The sequence below is a fragment of the Thamnophis sirtalis genome, unplaced genomic scaffold (assembly GCF_051295495.1).
Source record: "Thamnophis sirtalis isolate CommonGarterSnake01/CBP01778 unplaced genomic scaffold, rThaSir2_p1.2 scaffold_7, whole genome shotgun sequence".
Taxonomy (NCBI): domain Eukaryota; kingdom Metazoa; phylum Chordata; class Lepidosauria; order Squamata; family Natricidae; genus Thamnophis; species Thamnophis sirtalis.
Genome location: NW_028261387.1, coordinates 71,771,490 through 71,794,344, shown reverse-complemented (window position 1 = coordinate 71,794,344; position 22,855 = coordinate 71,771,490). Strand labels below are relative to the sequence as shown.

General features: G+C 39.4%; 2 protein-coding genes across 5 annotated transcripts in view; one reads left to right on the top strand and one right to left on the bottom strand.

Moving 5' to 3' along the window:
• The window catches only part of LPIN3 (lipin 3), a 61,612-nt gene extending 41,058 nt beyond the window's left edge, over positions 1–20,554 (bottom strand). For 3 of the 4 annotated variants that reach the window (XM_014064972.2, XM_087720380.1, XM_014064898.2), the window contains exon 1: positions 3,095–3,180. The gene's annotated coding sequence lies outside the window, so the exon portion shown is untranslated. Of the gene's footprint in view, positions 1–3,094; positions 3,181–20,535 lie in introns of those variants that run through there. The other variant, XM_087720379.1, reaches the window with a different exon arrangement.
• Positions 20,204–22,855, top strand: part of ZHX3 (zinc fingers and homeoboxes 3) — a 44,842-nt gene continuing 42,190 nt past the window's right edge. The window contains exon 1 of the mRNA XM_087720378.1: positions 20,204–20,332. The gene's annotated coding sequence lies outside the window, so the exon portion shown is untranslated. The remainder of the gene's footprint in view (positions 20,333–22,855) is intronic.

Sequence of the window (22,855 nt, the reverse complement as noted above, 5' to 3'; positions counted from 1 at the left end):
TTTCAAAGATTAAAGCAGCCTGTTGGAAATAGCCCTCTCTTCAACAAAGCACAAATCTGCAGAAATATTTCAACATGAAAATCCTCATTTATTCATCAATGACAGTTCTTTTAGGATATTTCCTTAAAGAATTCCTTACAAAAATTCTTTCCATCTTCATCAACAAAGGAAAGCAACTTATTTCCTATACAGGAAATTTAAAAAGTAGGCTTTTTAGAGTACACTAATAAAATAATAATAATAATGCCGTGAAAGTGAAGGTACAAAAATCCACTGACAATCCAAACTGCCGATTTTGCAACGACAAAGTCGAAACTGTTTCACATTTAATATGTGAATGTAGCAAAATTGCACAAACTGATTACAAAGCTAGACATGACCAAGTTGCTAAATTAATCCACTGGTCATTATGTAAAGAAATATGATTTATCTGTATCCAAAAAGTCATGGGAACATAAAGTGGAAAAGATTATCGAAAATGAGAAGGTGAAGATCTTGTGGGATTTTTGAATACAGATGGATAGTCATTTGGAACACAACACGGCAGATATCACAGTTGTCAAAAACTGAAACATACAATTTATTGATATTGCAGTACCGGGAGACGACAAAGTCAAAGAAAAAGAACTGGGGAAAAAATCACAAAATATCGCAACCTGGCCATCGAAACTATGCGATTATGGATGAAATGTGTAACAGTGATACTCATTGTCATCGGGGCACTTTGTACCATGTCCAAGAATTTTATAAAATACATCAAGAAATTGCAGCTTCCTGCAATAACACCAGTGGAACTGCAAAAAAACTGTGCTACTCAGAACATCATACATTGTAAGAAGGTAATTGGTTGATACCTAGGACGCTGGCAGCAACCCATATCAACCATCAGTACCAGTCAATTATATTTGTGATGCATTTTTTAATGTTCAGTTGACTGAGTTTCATGTTTAGTAAATAAAAATTTATATAACAACAACAACAACAACAACAACAACAATGATAATAAATATCTGTGACATACAAAGCATATTTTCCTATGCAAAGAAACACTTGGAAAATGGAATGGAAACCTGACATACATGTCATCAAATACCTTAGTTAGTAATTACATCTATGTTTCCACCACTTGCATTCTCAGGTTTTTTTCAACCAAGACCACGAGGGTACAGCTTGCTTTTCTTCACCCATGAAAGGATATTCCTTACCACTGGGGAAACCTTTTTGGATGATGGATAAGATACATATCATACTGAATGTTGGAGGCCATTTGTAATAGAGATATGGGGAAGATGGATGCATTTATCAAATCAAAACATCATTTCTCCTATACTGCTAATCTATTCTCTCATCGTATCCAGTCATTTAAGATTGAAAAGTGGGAGCAGCTGGAAAGAGAAAGATAATAACTGAGTTGAAACTGACATTAATATTTTATGGGGAAAGACAACCCAGAACAAGACAAATGAGACTTGGCAGGAAAGAACCCTAACAAGAAAATTCAGCAAGGTTTATATATAAAAGCACAACTGAGATTTCCCCCATAACTGTGTAATAGTCCAGGGTGTATAACTAAGAAAGGGGTAAGAGCAACAAACCTATTTCATGGGGTACCATTTAAATTTATGTAATAATTACATATAAACTAGGACAAAAAAATAAATTAAAAAACAAAGAGAAGATTAGCAGGAGACAGTGAAAGGACAGAGTCCTCCGGGATTGGGCAGCCTATAAATCGAATAAATGAAATGAAATATTTTAATAAAACTTATCCTGTCAGGAACACAACATAGCTATAATCTAACCATCTCACTTCATCCTCACAATCACTGGCTAAAGTTGAAAAATTGAGGGCCAAGGTCCCAAATCTTTGGGTCGGTCACTAATTTGCAGATCTTACAATGAAAGATGGAAGAAGGGCTGGCTGGGGAATTCTGGGAGTTGAAGTCAAGACATCTTCAAGTTGCCAAGGTTGAGAAACAATGTTGTAATGCATGGTGAACAGAGGGATGCAAGCTTTGCTGGACCAGGAATTATACATGACTTTTAAGTAGCATGAAGAAGAGAGGGAGGCAAGAAAAAAAAACCCCAGCCATATGGGAAAATTTTGTTTGGATGTAAACTACAAATTAAAACTGATTTTGTCTAGATTTAAATAGCATGATATTACATTAAGTATATTAGAACTCTTCTACATGGATTTAATAATTCCCCCTTTTATTATGTTAAAACAAACTCATTAGAACACCTTGAGAAAGTCAGGTTTTACCAGCTTGATATTTACAAATAAGCGGTAATTGAATTATTGGGGAAGTTAATTAGTTACATCAGTCTCTTTTACAGTGAAGCATTGTCTTCCATAATGAATTATAAAATACCTCATGCCTCATTGAATTGTAGCTTACTATAAATTTTGTGAAAGGGACATGCGGTAGCTCAGTGGCTAAGACGCTCAGCTTCTCAATCAGAAAGGTCAGCAGTTCGGTGATTTGAATCCCTAGCACTGCATAACGGAGTGAGCTCCCGTTACTTGTCCCAACTTCTGCCAACTTAGCAGTTTGAAAGCCTGTAAAAATGCAAGTAGAAAAATAGGAACCACTGGTGGGAAGGTACAGTGTTCCGTGCACCTTTGGCATTTAGTCATGCCGGCCACATGACCATGGAGACCTCTTCAGACAGCGCTGGCTCTTCGGCTTTGAAACGGAGATGAGCACCACCCCCTAGAGTTGGGAACGACTAGCACATATGTGTGAGGGGAACCTCACATTTTGTAATTTTATACATTTTGTAAGAGAAGGCTAACAAGGTAGCACTTGCTCACATATATTGAATACAAACAAATAAAAGAATGCACAAGCTGCACTATTTTCACTACACAACTTAGACAATACAGTGAAATGCTTTCTCTTTAAAACAAGTCTTGCGGCTCAGCTAATGCACCTCACTAAAAAGTTCCTGTTTCCAAAATAATCGCTAGCAATGTAAATAAATAAAAAATAGGCAGTAACACTCCCCAATTGCTACCAAATGATACAGGTATTAAAATGGTTACAGTTTAGTAACTCACTCCCAGTATTTGCCATTCAGTTCATCTTACCTGGAGTAGTTAACCCAACCTCAGCAGTTTGTGGACTTTGAAAGAAGCATGAGATTGAATTCAACAGGTAACTAAGTACAGATACTGCTCCACCCACTGCAGCCTGGTGCTTCCTGTTTTCCTCATACCTGAGCAGGTGGGAGGAGCCTCTACTGCAAGCATCACTAGTGTGTTGCAATCAGAGCTTCTGGAATAGTGAGAAACCTACTTAGGCTTTCTTTCATCAGAAATCTATCTGACTGCATACGTTTCAGCTTGTTGTCACTTTAATTCACTTTGTTCTGCTCTTTTCATGCATAAGGTAATGATCAGATCTGAACTGGTTAGGAAGGGATTCCGGATTGTTCAAATGACTATTGATTGGTAATGGGTTTAGCAATGCAGTTTCAAGAAACAGGTTTTTTTCTAAACAAATAAGTTCACCAGTGATAGCAAATAGGCTTTTAACCATTAGATGCCTTGAAAATTGCTTTTAGAGGTAAAAAAGTGCAATTTGTTCAGATTTACTTTTAAAAACAACTCTCACTTGAGTTCAGTGGGAGTAGCTTCCTTATAAACAGGACAGGGTAGTTGCCAAAGTATTGAGGGAAAAAACTGTTTAAATTTTTGGGAATTATATTGTGTATGACACGTTTGTACGTGGGGAAATGAAAGAATCATGTTTGTGTAGTATTAAAAATGAAAGTTATAGTTTTTTTAAATCTTTGGAACGTTTACAGCTGTAAAAAGCAGTGTGCTGAACCAGAAACCTTGGCTTAAAAGCAGAAATGGCCAGGATGGCGTTGCGATATGCCCTTTACCACATCTCCTGTTTAGTCTAGATTAGTGTTTCTCAGCCTTGAGAACTTTAAGGCATTTGGGTTTCAGCTCCTAGTATTCTCCAGCCAGCATAGGGGGGGGGGGGGATGGAATTCCTGGGAGTTGAAGTCCACACATCTTCAGGTGACCAAGGTTGAGAAACACTGGTCTAGATTCAAAATACTGATGCTACCTGACTTCATGCTAGAGGATAAACTCTCCTAGCAGTGTCATACAGCTATTAAATAAGAGGGCTAAGTGTTGAGTCTGGGACACACCACAACATAGGCACCAAGTATAACCTTCAGACATGCCCTAAATGCTGTCCCTAACTTCAAGGAGGAGAACCTTGAAAAACACTGCTTCTCACTCCTGATCCTTGGACAAGTTTAGTAGCAATAGCAATAGCAGTTAGATTTATATACCGCTTCATAGGGCTTTCAGCCCTCTCTAAGCGGTTTACAGAGTCAGCATATTGCCCCCACAGTCTGGGTCCTCATTTCACCCACCTCAGAAGGATGGAAGGCTGAGTCAACCCTGAGCCGATGAGATTTGAACAGCCGAACTGCAGAACTGGTCAGCTGAAGTAGCCTGCAGTGCTGCATTTAACCACTGCGCCACCTAGGATATGTTGTGTTGGTCGTGTAGTAAAAAAGCTTCCATGTATACTCATAGAGAAGCTGAGAATGTTAAATACCACAATGCACCTAAACAGCCTATCCATGAATATATACTTTTTAAAATACCATGTTTCCCATATATATTTGTGAGTCAGCTCATCTGCTGAAAAGCAGACCAAAATGTGGGTTGGTTTATCTCTGGGTGCACATTTTCTATATTTTTTTGCAGGGATTTCCAAACTTGGCAAGTTTAAGACTTGTGGACTTCAACTTCCAGAATTCCCAAGCCAGCATGGAGTCAGTATTATTTGGGCAGGTTTCCCACTTCTGAATATGGGTATGTAGTAGATGTATCCCTCTAAATATTGTGAGCATAAGAGTTGGACTTAATGATATCATGCCTGACATCTGGGATTTAACATTTTATTTATTTTTCAGTGCAATATACCATATAATTTGGCAATTTTTTCCCAATATGCTATGTACCACATTGTATACAGAAGATGGAGCTTCATCATGGCTGCCATCTTGACTTCTTTGACTATCTCCTGTGAAGCATAATAAATAATAAATTCTGAATTTTAAAATAAATGATGCCTTTAAAGGATTGCACATTCATTTTGGTCATATTTATTCAAAAGCAAGCACAGTTTACTCAATGAAATGCCTCCTTCCTTTAAACATTTTTTTCCCCACATAAAATGGCTCTGCAACTAGAGTGATTTGCAAGCTATAGAGCAGTGTTTCTAAACCTTGGCAACTTTAAGTGTGAACTTCAACTCCCAGAATTCCCCAGCCAGCATTGCATACTGGGAATTGAAGTTCACGCAACTTAAAGTTGCTGAAGTTGAGAAACATTACTATAAAGAAAACAAAAAGCATATCTGGGTATTTTATTGCTCTTTCCTAGTCAGATTATTTCGTATTCATTACACAGTTGTATTTTGTGCCTTTAAATTCTGTTTCTTCCAACAGATTTTCTTGCTGTGAGGAGAAAAAAATCTGGGTGTAGCAGAACCAAAGTACAGCTTGACTATTGATGTATCTTGCTGGGGTCTGGAGACTTTATAAAGTTCTATCATGTGGTGAAAGTTTGCCATGAACTATGAGGAGGGTGGATGGAAGGGTGGGTTGCTTGGAGGAAAGCAAAAGTGACTGCTGTGTGGGGAAAGTGAGAGGAACTGCTGTATTACCCTCCCCTCCCAGACGCTGCTTGCTGTATCAAGATCACGGGCTGGGAAGAGAACACAGCCGCATGCCAATCTATGCTTGAACTGTCCATTCTCAAAACATCTTGCTTGAACCTGGTTGGTAGAGGGGTGGGGGGGAGAAACAGTGATGGGAGGGAGCTAAGAGAGGGAAAAGTTGAATTTAGGGCTTTTGGCACTGGATTCTCCTTTCTGGCTATTCACTACTGCAATGCACTTGACTTCTAATAAAACTATATTTTTCTCAACAAATGGAGCCAAGAATTGTTTCTATTTAGAGCAGGGTTTCCCAATCTTTTCTCTATCCCATACCCCTAGAACGCTTCTGATATATTTTTGTAACCCTTACAAAAGTAAATAATTATATGCATATGCATGATAATTTTGAAACTTCTAAACCCAAGTTTTGCACCCCCTGGAATATTGTCCCACAGCCCCAGAGGGTGCAAGCACAGCTGGTTAGGAACCCCTGATTTAGAGGTTTAAGTTGCGGCAGTAAAAAGCAGCTGCTATTGATGCGAAATATTTAGCCCCCAAACAGAAAGGATTTTCGCCACAAGATGGCAATCACTCATCTGTATTTAGTTCCTTGGCTCAGTTTGTTAATCCTATTTGTTCCAGGTTCTCTATTTCCGCACTCAGATAAATGGATTCAATATAAAACAAATATGCTGCAGACAGACATAGGGTGAGTTCATTGTATGCCATAGGATGCGTTGTTTGTGGCTTAGCATTTGTGTGAACTTAACTAGTGATCATATTTTTTTGCATATTGGCTGGATCTTTACCACCTTATAAATCAAACTGAAAAATATCAAGACTATATTCATAGAGCAAGTTAATATTGTAACAGCTTAACCGTGGTTTATTGAATAAAATGAGATTAACTAAGTCTAAACTGCAAGCTAAGTTTTACAAACCATACTGAATTTGAAGGGCAATAGACAAAATGTAGAGTTTTTACGGCTTTTTGAATAATGGTGCTAATTATATGAGGAATGTAAGTCATTCCCCAAAAACCATATTTATACACTGAATTAATTTTCAAATTTCTCCCTCACAAGGATGTCTCTGTTCCATTAGTTACTGGATATGGGAAGTGACTGTCAAATGAGTAATACAATTCAAATATAAAATTAGGTAAAAGTAAACATTTTTCTATACCATTCCTAATTTATTTACAATATTGCTCAGAGGTCCAAGTTCAGCTCAGTTCTATTTATTCTCATGGAAAGGAGCGTAGGATTGCATTTTGTCACATCTAAATGTAATCAATGATGAATTTCTATTTGAACGCAAAGCTCACCATGGACCTTGCTCTTTCAAATAGCAGTTGTAGCCAATCCCAGTTAATATCTTATTGTGATAAGACTTCAAAATACATATTCATGATTTTCTGCTTATGGATATTTTCAGAATTCAAAGATCCATGTTTTTCCATATTTTTGACTCCCTTAAATTTATTCCAATTTTTCCTAAATATAATATGAGGATGGAAGTGTGTTTGTCTGAGTCATCACTCCATGTCATCTCTGGTATATTGCCCTAAAAACACAGAGGCCTTCCCTAATGTTAATTGACATATCTGTTCATAATTTTCAAGTGTCTGTTTTAAAACCTCCCCCATCTATTTGCATATCCCCAAAAATAAATGCATATGTATAAATAAAGGATTGGAATTTGGGTGACCATGGAATAATGCCTATTACTGGTATCTTAAAGAGAACATTCAAAGTGAAATACTATAAGAGCCAACCATGTCACACAACAAGGTACAGATGCATAAATCAACTCATTCCATACATCCACTCCTTGTTTCTGAACAAGTACAATACCACATTTGATGGTGATGGATTTAAAGTGATTTATGAGGTGTGTCTTGATGTGTAATCATCTGGATTAACCTCACATTTTCTTCTGACTCTTCCTGTTTTTCTTCCAAATAGAAAGGCCAAAAAAACCAAGAGTATTATAGTAACCTTCTTCAAGTCTGAACTTGAATTTCTATAATTCCAGACCATCAAGACAGATTAGACAAAGATGACTTATCATTTGTTAGATTTATATTCCACCTTTCTTCCAGAAACTTAAGGTAGCTGTGTACTATGAGCTCCAACAATTTTTTTCACTATAACCTCCTTGTGAGAAAGTTGGATTGAGACGGTGATTGGTCTAAAGTTTTATGAGTTTTATGGCTAAGGCTGGGTATAAACAGAGAGGGGGGAAGGGGAGGGGGAGAGAGAGAGAAGGAGTGAGAGAGAGGGAGCGTGCAATAGTATATCTAAGAAGTCCTTGAGGCTCTCTGACTTTGGACGTTGAACTTCAGTGAACTGAAAGTTTTATCTACTTGGGTAATGAAACATCTACAAGAAAACAATAAAGCTCAGAGAGCATCACTGTCTCCACAATTCAACCCTGAGCTACAAATATCCCATTAATAGCACATTATTCTGTACTGTTGCCAAGCAAGCAATATTGTTGTGTCTATGTAATCATCAAGAGTTCTGCTCAACTCTCAGGTATTAATTCCCAAATATATAATATCTTTCTGCCTCAAGTCTAGATTGATCTATCCACTATTGTAGGCCCAATAGGCACAATGCCTAAGGCCTATGCAAATGTTTAATTTTTTTAATCACAAAGAAGAAAAATAAGATAAATGTACTAAATTCCATGGCTTTTAGTAAATATTTATTTACCAAGAAAGGAGAATATCTGTAGCACAGGATTGAAATGAGGGGTCCTTGGTGCTCACTGAGCTTGCTTGTTTTCTTGCAGATGTTTCATTACCCAAACTAGCATTGAGTAATGAAACTAGGTTGCTAGTTAGTTTGAGTAATGAAACTCCTGCAAGAAAACAAAGTTCAGAGAGCATGAAGGATGCCTCAAATATTTATTTTCATACTATTTATCAACAACAACAAAAACTGATGAGAAAAGTACAAACTTTGAACATTAAACCAATGGTCTTCTTTGTACTTTATAGGCAAAACATCAATACTAAAATTTAGTAACCTTGATGTTACATAATAGACACCATTATTCATCACCAATGGGAGATTATTACAAAATAATACATATTTTACTAACTTTTCCCAACTTCTCCGTATAAATACAAAAAAAAAAAAAAAGAACATCATGTGAATTGTAATTTTTAATGCTGTTATTTTTATGGAGGGAGAGACACGAAGTTGTTATGCAGTTGTGCTTCTAACATTAAAAACTAGTGTGAACGGGAATTTGACAGGGAGTTCAACTAAGGACAGGGAAGATGCATAAGAGAAAGAAGGAAAAAGAAAAGGGATAAAAAAAAATGCTGACTGATTGCTGCTGGTTGCTTCCTGAGAGTTGCTGATTACCCATTGTGGGAGATTGCTGACCTAGTTGAATCAGCTTCAGGAGACATAAACTTGTTTCTCAGAAAAATGGACCAACAGGAAAAACAAACAAGTCTTCCTTGGGGAGGCCATTGTTTGTTCATCAAAAGACAAATTCCCTCTATTGTGATAGAGGGAATAGATTTCTTGACTTGCAGGGGATGTGCCGTGTTTGTTTTTCTCCTTGAGCATCCCAGACTACACATGATTCAAGTGTAAGCTGACTGCCTTATTGGAAGAGAAAGTGAAGGAACTAAGGCAAATAATGTCCTCTTCCTAGCTCATCAGGGAAGGTGGGAATTTATTGAATCAGATGTCATACGTGGAAGCCGTCTTTTGCATTGGGCCTTCAGTCCTGCCACATTTTTTTCTAGTTGGGAAAACGGGAGAGGGGATTATATGGAGTATGGGAGATATATAGTCAAAATAACATTCTTTTCTCAGAGAGTCAAGGACACCTTGCCTGGCAGATGTGATAAGATGACTGGGAGGCATCTCCTGTTTTGGACGGTGCCTGATTGGGCCATGTGATGGCCATGTGGGTGCTGGGCAGGGATTTGAACTTTCTTTTGGGTGGGGAAAACCTGGAAACTTTCAGATCCGGGTTTTCCAAGATGTGCCAATATGACATCTCTAATAAAATGGAATTTTGAAGAAGCTCAAGCCTCGGAGTCTTCTTTCTTTAGGGGTGTTATTTGGAACCCCGACATCAGACATAGGAAAATGTGTGGTAGTACTTCCAAGAAGCTTCCCAGAAGATAGAAGAAAGACAAGCAGAAAGGATTGAGGTAGAGAACGTTTCAGTATAGGATTCCAGAGCACAACTGTTGGTGATGTATCTGTATCTTTGGTAGAAGAGATGACATGGAAGGCTCATAGACTAAGAAAGAATACACTGCAGGTTCTGTGAAGGGAAGGATTCCTGCATATGGTCCAAAGATGCAATAAGTTGTGATGATTGGAAACTTCCAATAAGAGGGTCTGAAAGAACCATCAGTGGGCAGACTGCCTATACCAGTGATAGCAAACCTTTTTGGCACCGAACGCCCAAACGGCAACATGCGCATGTGCGTGCATGCATGCATACACGTGCCAGAGTGCTGGAAACCAGAAGACCAGCTGGCCACTGAGCATGCGTGTGTTGTCCACCTGGTCTTTGGGTTCCTGGAACGTGCATGCATACCAGACAGCTGAACTTTGCACATGCACACCGACCAGCTGGTCTTTGGGTTTCTGGTGCTCCAGCATATATAAAGACCAGCTGGTCGGTGTGCATGCACGCACCAGAAACCAGAAGAGCAATTGGCAATGGTGTGCATGCCCACAGAGAGGACTTTGTGTGCCACCTCTGGCATGCTATGTGTTCATCATCACAGATCTATGCTGTATATAGCCGTGATAGTGAACCTATGGCACACGTGCCATAGAGGGCACGTAGAGCCCTCTCTGCGGGCACGTGAACCGTCACCCCAGCTCAGCTCTGCTGTGCATGGACGTGAGTCTCCCACCAGCCAGCTGGTTTTCAGGCCTCTGCCATGCATGCATGGGGGCACATGCACATGCATGAGGGGCACATGCATGTAGGTGGGGGTGAGCTGCACACAGTGGATCATATGCATAGGGGTGTTGCATGTGGGGGTGTTGTATGCACATTGCATTATGGGTGTGCATGTGCGCTTTTGGCACTCAGCACTGAAAAGGTTAGCCATCACTGGTATATAGTATACTTTATATGCACTTTCCAGGGTACACATTCAGGATGTGATGGAAAGATGCTGAGAGTCTGAAAAATATCACTTTCATGGATATTTGAGATTTATTGAAAACAAATGACACACCTAGACAGAGACTTGAAGACATTTCAGTTATGAATCCCAGAATAGGAGACTATAGACCCAGTTATTGCTTTATTCCCTCCTTTGTGTCAAAGAACATTACCCAGGAAGAGAGGAAAGAGAATGGGAAATGAGTAACTATGTAGATGATACTCACAAGAATTATTTGAATTGTTTGATAATGGATGTATTTTCACAGTGAAGGACTCCTGGCAAGAGATGGGTTGTGTTTCACAAGAACTAGCAAGAATATAAAAATATGTTTGGAAGGCACCTTGCGAATCTGATCTGTTGAGCTTTCAACTAAATCTGGTAGGGAAGAAAGAAGACAATCCAAATGATAATGGAACATCAAATATTGTACTGGGAAGGATGAGGAAGACTGACCCAACAATTACCATATAACTGCCATCAGAAACAGGTCAAATTGCATGATCCAGGGATTTCATCAACTATATATGTACAAAGATTATGGGGAACAACAGGAAGAACTAGAAATTCTAAAACATGAAGGCCGATATGATTTAGTAGATATTACTGAAACCTGGTGGGATGAAATTCAAGGTTGGCGTGTGAATGTTGAAAGTATAATGCATTGAAAAGGAATAAATCAGACAAAAGGAAAGAAGAGTGACATTTTAAAGGAAATATGCACATATATATTGACATCCTGAAATATAAGCTCAAAAGACCGGTCAAAAATATTTCAATAAGAATATATGGAAGATGAAAGAATAAATTATTACTGTGGAGGTATCCACCAACCATGCCAGGCAAACAATCTCCCTAATGCCCTCTTGGATCAGATTACATCATTTTTAGGGAACAGAGGCATCTTGTTAATAGAAGGTTTCAGATATCCATTTAGTACACACAAAAAAACAAAATCATGTAGAAAAGCAGTATGCTTATTATAAATCTATATTTAAAAATCTAGAAAGTCTAAATGCACTTCTCCTCTTATCTTTGTGAGAACTAGGGAAGACCTGAAACATTTTCTCAGGTTACATTTCTGCCCTGAATTCAGTCCTCTTTTATCTGTCTGTTGTCTTGGCAGCATCTCTTTCTCCTTTCTTTCAAGGCCATTCCTCTTTCACTATAATGAGATAATGATTGTTTCATTGTTCAAAAGACTGTTCCAAATTCAAACAGCTTTTACCATTAGGAAATTTGTCCTGATATTTAATAACAATTGACATTCTTGCAGTCTAAACCTATTCTTTCTTGTATTATTTACTGGAATAATTCTGAATATGTCATCTACCTGAATTTGAACTCTTCAAATACTATAGCATAGTTTACTATTCTCTGGGCTAATCACACCCAGAGCCTTCAAGTGTTTCTCACAAGCTTTTTTTCCAGTCTCATCATCTTGGACATGCTCCATTTTCCCAATGCATGTGAAACAGTGTCAACAATACATGAGCACACAATAGATACAAATTTAAGGTAAACTGCTCCAAACTCGATTGCATAAAATACAACTTCAGCAACAGAGTTGTCAATGCCAGGGATGCTCTACCTGACTGTGGTTTCTTCCACAAACCCCCAAAACTTTAACCTTAGGCTGTCTACTGTCAACCTCATCCCATCCCTAAGAGGTCTTTAAAAGGCGTGCATAAGCCCACCAACATGCCTACGGTCCCTGTTCTAATGTTCTTTTTTATTCATATCCATTTCATGCATTCAAAATGTATGTTATCTATTGACAAAATACAAAACAATAAAATAAAATGAATAAAATTGATGGAACACAACCTAACAGTGAGATGGAGCTACAAAAACAAAAACAAAAAAAAACCCTGCAATTCTATTCTGTAACAACAAAAATACACTTGTGAGTGCTCAGTGTTCCTGTCTGTTCTCTGTGAGTCATGCTTAGAATATTGCATCTAGTTCTGAGCATTGTGTTTTAGAAAATGCATTGGGAAAATGGAGCATGTCCAAGATGATGTGACTGGAAAAAAAGCTTGTGAGAAACACTTGGAGGCTCAATGTAGTCCCACTGTATTCTATATTATAAAGATCCCAGTTAAAAAATACTGCACTAAACTTGATTAAAAATCCTTGTTTTTTTTTAAAGGAATGGCTGTTCAGCTGGATACTAATACAGCTGATACTTATACAGCCTGCATACAATAAAAAGGGACAAAAACCCACAGTGGGGGAAGAATCTTCACAACACATAATGAAGAGACTTCAGATAATTCTTATTTCTTTTGAGAACAGAGCTGTTATACAGAAGCAGAAATGTACCCTTATGCATGTACAAAATATAAAATGTTCTTAAATATTACACATGCAGATGGTACACAAGCACACATGCAGAATATAAATATCCCTTTCTTGCATGTGTATGTGCACACACAAACATATGAAAGAAGTACAATTTTACTTTTACTCTAAAACTAGTATATTAGCAGGCAGACCGACCACTATTTTAGTGTCATTTCAATGCTGGAGGTTGATCTTGATTTTCTTCCTTTATTTCACCAACAAATACTTCATTTAGATTATCTTTAATGATCATCATTTTTATAGCAAGTTTATTAAAAGTTGCAATAAAAATGATAAACAAATAAAAACTAAATAAAAAAGAAAAATTCAAAAAAAAAGTTTTTTTTTTAAATCAGGACAACCTGATCTATTCAAATATGGGATGGAGCATGCTGCTTCCTCTTTCGTCTTTCAGCCCTAATTCAGGAGTCTTCACATAAATATAAATTCAACTTAAAAAATAGAAAAGTAAAGTTTACTTTACTTGCAGAAAAGTAAAAAGTGCAAAAAAGAAAAAAAATAGAAAACAAATAAAAGCAAGACATCATATGATCATGCCACTTAGCAAAAGCAGTTCCAATAGTCCCAATTTCTCTCATTAAGCAAATCCCATGTAATTCTTAGGTGAAGAGCTTACATCACCATGACTAAAAACTTCTCTACTAACTTGCTTGTGGGAAGCCAGCAGGGAAGGTTGCAAATAGTGATTTCGTGACTATGGGACACTGCAACTCTTGTAAATCTGGAGAAGTAACTAAGCATCCAAGTCATAACCACATGACCACAGAGGCCTGTGACAGCCAGAACTATTTTAAACTCGAGAGAGATTGGAGTAAAGAGCAAAATAAACTGGACTCTCTCCTGTCTTGGGTGCTCAGCTGGCTTTTTGAAAAGAGCTGTTATATTTTTTAGGAGATCAACAAAGAGATATTTTTAAGGAGATGATTCAGCAAAGAGAAAACAAAACAGAAGCCCCAAATCATTTTTTTTCTCCAAGAATGTAAATTCTCATGCAGGAAAACAAAGCCCAAACCATTTGTTTATATAATAAACCATCATTTATTTATTTTTTCCTTACAAGGGTGATTAATTTCAGAATGCTAAAGTTCACTGCTTGTGTCAACCCTGAAGTGAACCTGGCTGAAGCCATCTTGGGGGCTTTAGGGTTATCACACAACAGAGGGAGGGGAGAAATAGTTACACAGGGTTTTGTAGGCAAAAGAAATCAAGCTTTCCTGTGGGAATCAAGGACATTTGAACAGGTGGCTGGCCAGAGGAGTGAAGTATCCAAGCAACCGACCAGCAACTGGATTGGACAGCATGACCAGTGACTTGGGGGGAAGGGGAAATTTTTACTCTTAATTAGATGAAAGCCGCAGGAACTTTAGAGTCAGCTTTCACGAGCTTGTGCCAATATGATGTTTCCAATAAACTGTTCTTTGAGGAACTTGCCTGCCTCAGAGTTCTCCTTTCTATGGGTCCATTACTTGGAACGCTGACAGCTTGCTGACATACAGTTTTCTCATAGAATCTTCTCTGGAGATTGTCTGAAAAAACTACTGTTTGTTGATAGCGTTCTCTGAAATGTTGGGGAGGGAATTTGGTTAGAGATAAGAACTTTCCCTACCAGAGAGACATGAGGGTCTTGATAAACCTAAACAAAGTGCCTTAAGCCGAGGTGAGGAACATCTAGAGGCAACAGTGAGCCAGTATTTTCCCATCCCAGGGAAAAACAGAGTAGGTCAAGAGCAGTAGTATCAAAGTGGAATTTGATTCTTTCGCTGATGTTGTACTAAACGTCTTATCAACTCCAGATGACGTGGACAGAGAGAAGTAACTCTTGCATAAGACCTAAGAGGTCTGTAAAGGGTCTTGCATAAGTGCATCAGCGTGCCTACCATCCCTGTCCTACTATCCCCATTTATTTGTATCCATTTCCTCTGTTCATGTCCATGTTTATGCTTATATTTGTTATCTTTCTTTGTGTGTCTATGTGTGTGTGTGTCTGTGTCTGTGTGTCTGTGTGTTATATCTGGCACATCTGGGGAGGAAAAGTTGAGAAGATGTGGAAAGAATTAATACCCATATTAAAAAGTTATCACATCCAGGCAACAAAACTGAGATAACACCATTACTAGATAGCAACAACAAATATAGCCCTTTGCTAATTTATATTTATTTGTACTTTGATACATTATAGCTCTATGAATTGTCTGCACTTGTGTAAGCAATATGTAGGATTCCTACTTATATAGCCCAACCATAGGATCAAAGTAAGAACTTTGATCAAAGGCTATTTTCTCTGGGCCTCAGGGATACTCCAAATTAGATACTATTTTTAAATTATAAAAATCTGTGTATCGTATCTCACTCAATTATAACTGCTTAAATTATCACTGCTTTATAGCCTAAAATTTAATGCCAGGCTATCATACTCTTTGTGTGGTTTTGACATACAGTTTTGCCTAAACCCAACCATTTGTATCTTATTTGATGTGCCACGGACAGACAAATAATGATTAAGCATGACTTGCTATGAGGTATCAAGGTGTTTGGTGTACTTTACAAGAGTACTGGCTTCCTGGTGTAAAACACATAGGTAAATGTGTATATCATATCACCTGACCACCATTCATCATAGCAATAATTAAGAAGTCAGAGAGATTTCTAACAGAAAAGACCAAATCTTGCTTATTTAACTTTCAACATCCTCCTTCAGTAATATTCTGCATTTTTTTAAAATTAAAGCTCACGTGCCATTTCATTTTAATAAATACTTTTCTACAGGTTTTCCTCGAGTGTGCCTTGTATAAAAGTGTTCTGTAACAAATACCATTTGAAAGCCATTCCTCCTGATGTTTACTTTTGTTTTAAACACGTGAAGTGCATTGCAAAACCAAAGAAAACGTCATCTATACATACAATTTTGACAAGTGTAAATTAGAGTGATGTATGTTAAAAAGCAAAGTCAAGGTCTCCTAAACGCAGGAGGTAAATAGACACCTTTGCTTTGTTTATCAAGAGGAGGTTACCACTTGGGTACAGCATCACGTACCACCATTTGCACCATCATCTAAAGAAGATCTTCAGGATGGACAGTAAAGTACTGTCATTCCAACAGTGGCATCCTTTCCAATGAGTCAGACAAGGTGAAGAAGGCCAAAGCTGGGTGTGGACAAACATATCATTAACTAAACAGGTTGTGCTTGGAAATTTCCCTGAATAGCAGGGATGTAGAAATAGTAGGGATGTAGGAAGCATGTTGGCCCACATACATTTATTTACAAAGTTCCACCCATATGCATGAAGCAAATTTAGGTACTTTTGGCCTAAACTCTGAAAGAATGTAGGAGTGAGGGTAATTTGAAAATCTCTTACAATGAAACCTCTTCAGAAATACATATAAATACATGTTTCTTTCATCGTTAATAGGCAATGTTACTAGTTATAATCACTTGTCTCTTTTCTGAAACTACAGATTGTGCTCGGTTAATGACTGCCCTGTGATTGTTCGAAATTACGATGGAACTGAAAAAGTAACTTTACAACCAGTGTTCTTACTGAAGACCATTATAGCATCCCCAGGGGCATTGATGTGTTATGATGGTGGCAGTGTCTCAGAGTCATATGATCACAATTTGTGCTCTTCATAGCTTCCAACAAGCAAAGACGTTGGGGAAGCCAGCAGGAAGCTAAAAGTCATGGTCATGTGATATTTTGCTTAGCCACAGGTGATTTCCAGGGAGCTGCTGTCATAAATCCAGCACAGTCATGTGACATTTCACAATATGACTGCATTGTTAATGATGAAGTTGCCAGTCCCAATTATATTCTGAGGACTACATGTATTGATTTTTCCCCAAAGTGTTCCCAAGATAAATAACAGGGTGGGTAGTTTGTTTTGCTGGCAATTCATTTACTTAATGTGGCATAACCAATTGATGAAAACCAATTTAGTCTGCAGACCTATGCATATGTATCAAAGAGTAAGCATCATTACACATTGAAGAATTTACCCAGAGTCGAGTCATTCCTCTGCATTTTTAGTGGAAGGACTTGCAGGCAAGGCAGATGCCCTGTTTCCTAAACATTATGAAGAGGTGCAGATGGTGTAGCCTTCTGTTTTTAACCCTTCCCTTCCAAGACACTTTTCAATATTTGTTTTTTCTGGGGCAGTGCTTCCTAACCTTGGCAACTTTAAGATCCCAAGGCTCTGTTTTAGGCCCAGTACTCTTCAACATCTTCATCAATGATTTAGATGAGGGGATAAATGGGGAACTCATCAAATTTGAGATGACACCAACATGGCAGTCCAACACTCCAGAAGATAGGCTTAAGTTACAGAAGGATCTTGACAAACTTGAACATTGGGCACTATCTAACAAAATGAAATTCAATGGTGAAAAAAGTAAGGTTCTATATTTAGGCAACAAAAATGAAATGTACAGGTACAATATAGGTGGTACCTTGCTCAATAGTAGTAACTGTGAGAGGGATCTTGGAATCCTAGCGGACAACCATTTAAATATGAGCCAGCAGTGTGCAGCAGCTGCCAAAAAAGCCAACACAGTTCTAGCCAACACAGTTCTAGGCTGCATAAACAGAGGGATAGAATCAAGATCATGTGAAGTGTTAATACCACTTTATAATGCCTTGGTAAGGCCACACTTGGAATACTGCATTCAGTTTTGGTCGCCATGATGTAAAAAAGATGTGGAGACTCTAGAATGAGTGCAGAGAAGAGCAACAAGATGATTTGGGGACTGGAGGCTAACATATGAGGAACTGTTGCAGGAACTGGGTATGTCTAGTTTAATGAAAAGAAGGACTAGGGGAGACATGGTAGCAGTGTTCCAATATCTCAGGGGTTGCCACAAAGAAGAGGTAGTCAAAACTATTTCCAAAGCACCTGAGGGCAGAACAAGAAGCAATGGGTGGAAACTAATCAAGGTGAGAAGCAACTTAGAACTGAGGAGAAATTTCCTGACAGTTAGAACAATTAATCAGTGGAACAGCTTGCCTCCAGAAGTTGTGAATGCCCCAACACTGGGAGCCTTTAAAACGATGTTGGATAGCCATTTGTTTGAAATGGTGTAGGGTTTCCTGCCTAGGCAGGGGGTTGGACTAGAAGACCTCCAAGGTCCCTTCCAACTCTGCTATTGTATTGTATAAAATATTTATTTATCTATTATTAAACTTCTATGCTGTTCACCTCGCTAAGGCGATTCTCACTGAGATACGTGGATTTCAATTCCCAACTAAGCCCACATGGACCAATTTATGGAAATCATGGGGAACAATGGCTGCTAACCTTAATGGCAGTGTGAAAACCATCTCCTAGGAGACTTCCTTGTACTGTTGGTCACTGTGAGAAAAGACTGATGGATTTTGAAGGGCCAGGGCTCCAATCCAGCAGAGAACTGCTTAAGATCTTACGTAGGTAGTGTCTTTTGATCAATAGCACATCTTTCTCTAACCTCTGGATAAATTGACCAAAGCTTTTTCTTGCTGGGTAGGAATTCTGGGAATTAGAATTCTAAAAAATATGAAAAGTCTCTTTGCTGTCATCTTATGGTCGTTCACATTTGGCACTTCAGATCTGAAATGGCTATTTTATAAAGTACTATAACTGGGAGTTGCCCGGGTATTTATTTATAGGGGGAAAATGTTCGGACCAAATGTAATTTCTAATGTTGGATTTTTCCCCTTGCCAGAGGGAGCCCCCTTGTGGAATAATTTGAAGCCATTACCATGACAACTCCACTACACTGTACAGTAGAAGTCATTTTACGGCAGTACAGTAAAAGCCATTTTAAGGCACAACAGGCTCTATCTTAACAGAGCACACACCTCAAGGAGTTGTAGGGGTGTTTTACCCCTCCAGTATTTGTTTCCAGAGAGTAAGTCATCTGTGTACCAAGTTTGGTTGAAATTGCTAGAGGTGTTCCAAAGTTATGCTGGAACCTACACACACAGCCATAGAAAGAAAGAAGGGAGGGAGGAAGGGAGGGAGGGAGGGAAGGAGGGAGGGAGGAAGGAAGGAAGGAAGGAAGGAAGGAAGGAAGATTGAACGGATATGCCTTACTGGTTACATCATCCCCTAACAGGGTTTGCGTAACACAGAACGAAAGTAGAATTTGGCTGGCTATGGCTGATGTGTGATACAAACCCGGCTGTTGAAATTCATTCAGTAAATCGCTATTAATCTCAGAGGCGCAAACATAGCAGCTCGAAAGGCTTTGCTTTTAAAATCTTGGGGACGAGAGTTGCCGGGTTTAATTTAATCGGAATTGTTTTGCCAAGTGGAGCTCGACTGGATAGCGCTGCCCTTCTCCACGGAGACTTGTACGATACTTGCCGGGCTGCTTCTACGATTTCTGCCCACTTCCTGCCACGCCTGGGGAGGGCATGCCTTTAGGACAGAGGTCTTCAAACTTGGCAACTTTAAGACTTGTGGACTTCAACTCCCAGAATTCTCCAGCCAGCTGGAGAATTAAAGTTGCCAAGTTTGGGGACCCCTGCTTTAGCACGAACCCTCCGTTTAATATTTGCGCTCTGTTAATTATAAGGAATAGAGAAATTGGGGAAAAAAGGTGGCGAGAATAAACGCGCAAAAACTGCGCCAACAGAAGAAAAATCCGCCCGAGAAAAGAAAGAGAAACAAACAAACAATTTATCAAAAGGGAACACTAAAAAAAGAAAAAAACCCTCGTCAGCGTCAGTCGAACGAACTCCCCAAGCCTGTCCTGACACCCGGGCGCATGCGTACGGCTGATTACGTCACTCCCACTTCGGCTTCGACTCCCCCTTCATTTCGTCATTCTGTGTTGCAAGCCGGGTGCTGATTTCCTTGTTTGCTGCGCTCGCCCGCGCTGGTTTTTTTCTTCTTCTCACTCTCTCTCTCCCCCCCCCCCGCCTCCCGGCCCGGCGAGCCTGGTGACTGAGCCCACCCCTCGGCTTACGTCGGTACTGTGGCGTCGGTTCGGCAGCCCCCCCTTCTCTCCCCCCCCTCCCAGCCGCCTCCACGAAGGAGTGAGCCACAGTGCGGGCCTGGGCAGCTGGGTGGCCGGACGTGTCTCCGATTCTCCGACCGGGAACTGCCTAGGAAGCCACGCTGGAGGAGGTGAGTGCTGGGGAATGGGGAGCTTAGTGGGCTGGAGGCGCCCCAGTTCCGGGTCTCGCACCTGGAGCTGCTCTAGGTGGGTCCCGCGTCGTGATTCCCACCCGGCACCCTAGACACCCTATGTCATTCCTTCCATGCCCCCTCCCCGCTTCCCGGCTCCGTCTCTCTTCCCCAACACCCTTTCCCGCTCCGCTCCAACATACGGTCTCCTGGGAAGCGGCCCCTCTCTGGTCGGTTTTCCCCAGAGCCGCCCGGGCGGGAAGCTCTTTCCCAATGAGTTGCGCTCTTTTCTCTTGACCCAGTTCTCTTTCTTTCTCCCCCACCCCACCCACCCCATGGGCTTCCTATCTTTTCTCCCCACCCCTTTAGTCTAGGCTGGCTCCCCCAGCGCATCCATCTCCCTTTGTCTTCCAGCCACACTGTCCTCCCCAGCAGCCCACACGGCTTCTTTCTCAGCCGCGCAAGAGAACAGAATTCCTCTCTGGTTTCCCCGCTGTTCCTCCCTGCCTCCTTCCCGCTGTTTAGCTGACTTGCAGTTCCTTCCATTGCTTTCTCTTGTGTTTCCCTCAACTCTGGTAGTTTGTGAGTCTTTCTATCTATGACCTCTCCCCTTCCGAGCCATCCCCTCCTTTTCCGGCCTTGGCTACAAGGCCCTTATCTCTGGACTTTTCATAACTTTTCTTTCTTTCTCTTCCCCGCCCTCCACAACTTCTAATCTGCTAAAAGGCATTTCTTTTTCGTCTCAATTCCCTAGAAATGGTTTTGACATCAGTACAGGCTGTTCCCTATCCTAACATCACAGGAATTGTCCCGCTGGCTGGGGCTGCTTGAAGTTGTACTGTCATTCAGCTGTCTCTGAAAGCCATAAGTTCTTCAACCTCTTTACTAAAAAAAAAATGGCAAGGAAGAAGAGACCTTTGCACACTAACTGTGGATAGGTTTTTATGCTTGAATGGCCCTTAGGAAAGTTATTCAGTCCCAGTTACTATTCTATGTCCCCCCCCCCTTTTGATTCATTCACATACAGACTTACATTTCTTATTTTATCCCTGGTCTCCTCATCTTTACTCTTGTTGTTTTTAATGCCTGGATATATGTTATATGGGAAAAATAATATGGAGTGGCCCCACAAGGTTGTTGTAAAGATTTTAGCTGATCTGTGTATGGAAAGCAATTGGAGCAGTCAAAAGCATTGAGGGTGTCATCTTACGCTTCTCTTCCTGACTCCTGATTTTCAAGTTGTTTGGTTATTACCTGGTCTTACTGCCTCCATCTTTTATCCCCTACATCTGGCAGCTTTTCTACAATCCTGTTTTGCAGGATTATGTAAATATTCAATTTACCGATATGATTTGAAATATACTTGAATGAATTGTTGAATTAAATTGAGTTTCCTACTTGAACTAGAAAATTTTACTTAATGCCTCTGAATTCATTTGGACATTTCTACATATGCAGAAACAGCTGTTGATTTGGAAATCTGAATTGAAACACTTTGAGTTAATACTTCCACTTAAATGCTTAAATCGAATTGACTTGATTCAGATCAGAATTTAACTGATGTTCATAGTTTTGCCTAGCAAATTACTAAAAATCTTTGCAAGCTATTTAGTTTGCCTAAGAGAATAATTTCTGTAGCTGGAACTGTGTTAAAATGTAAGAGTGAAACCAATGAAAAATCCTTAATGGCTCAATACATTTAAGTGGTGTGGAATTCACAAGAGCAAATGCATGAAATGACAGTTGGCAGGTAAGAGTGATGTAGACATGAGTGAGTGAAAAAATGGGTAAGCGTGAAATGAAATGGTTATGAAATGCAAAACATAAAGTATATAACAGTTTTTAATTTATACTCTATACATAATTCATGCAAATAATGTAGAAGAAATATTGTTCGTCTGATGAAATGGACTACAATCCATGAAATATATGTTGTAATAAATCTATTTATCTTAACGTCACAACATTCTCTTGGTTTATATGTAACTTACAACCAGTCTCTAAGTGATTAAATGAGTCACCACTTGACTGGTTTCATTACAATTTTTACCACAGTCGTTGCACTGATCATGCGGTTGTTAAGTGTACCACAGAGTTTTAAGCGAATGCAGCTTCCCCAAGGAGGAAGGAAGAACCCTGGTGATGCAGTGGTTAGAATGCAGTATAGCAGGCTAATTCTGCCCACAGCCTGCAGTTCGATCCTGAGGGGCCCAAGATTGACTCAGCCTTCCATCCTTCCGAGGTTAATGAGGACCCAGATTGTTAGGAGCAATATGCTGACATTGTAAACCATCAGAGAGTGAGGTGATGCATTTGGAAATCCCATTGAAAAGCAATTGTAGGGCAGGAAAACTTGTGAGCTGTTTTCATATCAATCTGCATTGGCAGGGCTGCATCAAATTTTTGAAGATATTTACTTTGTTGTATAAAGTATGACTGTTATTAACCATAGTTTATTTGAAATATATTTTACAAATTATTTTAATTTCATTTTTTTACAGAAAGTGTGAATCTTTTTCCTCC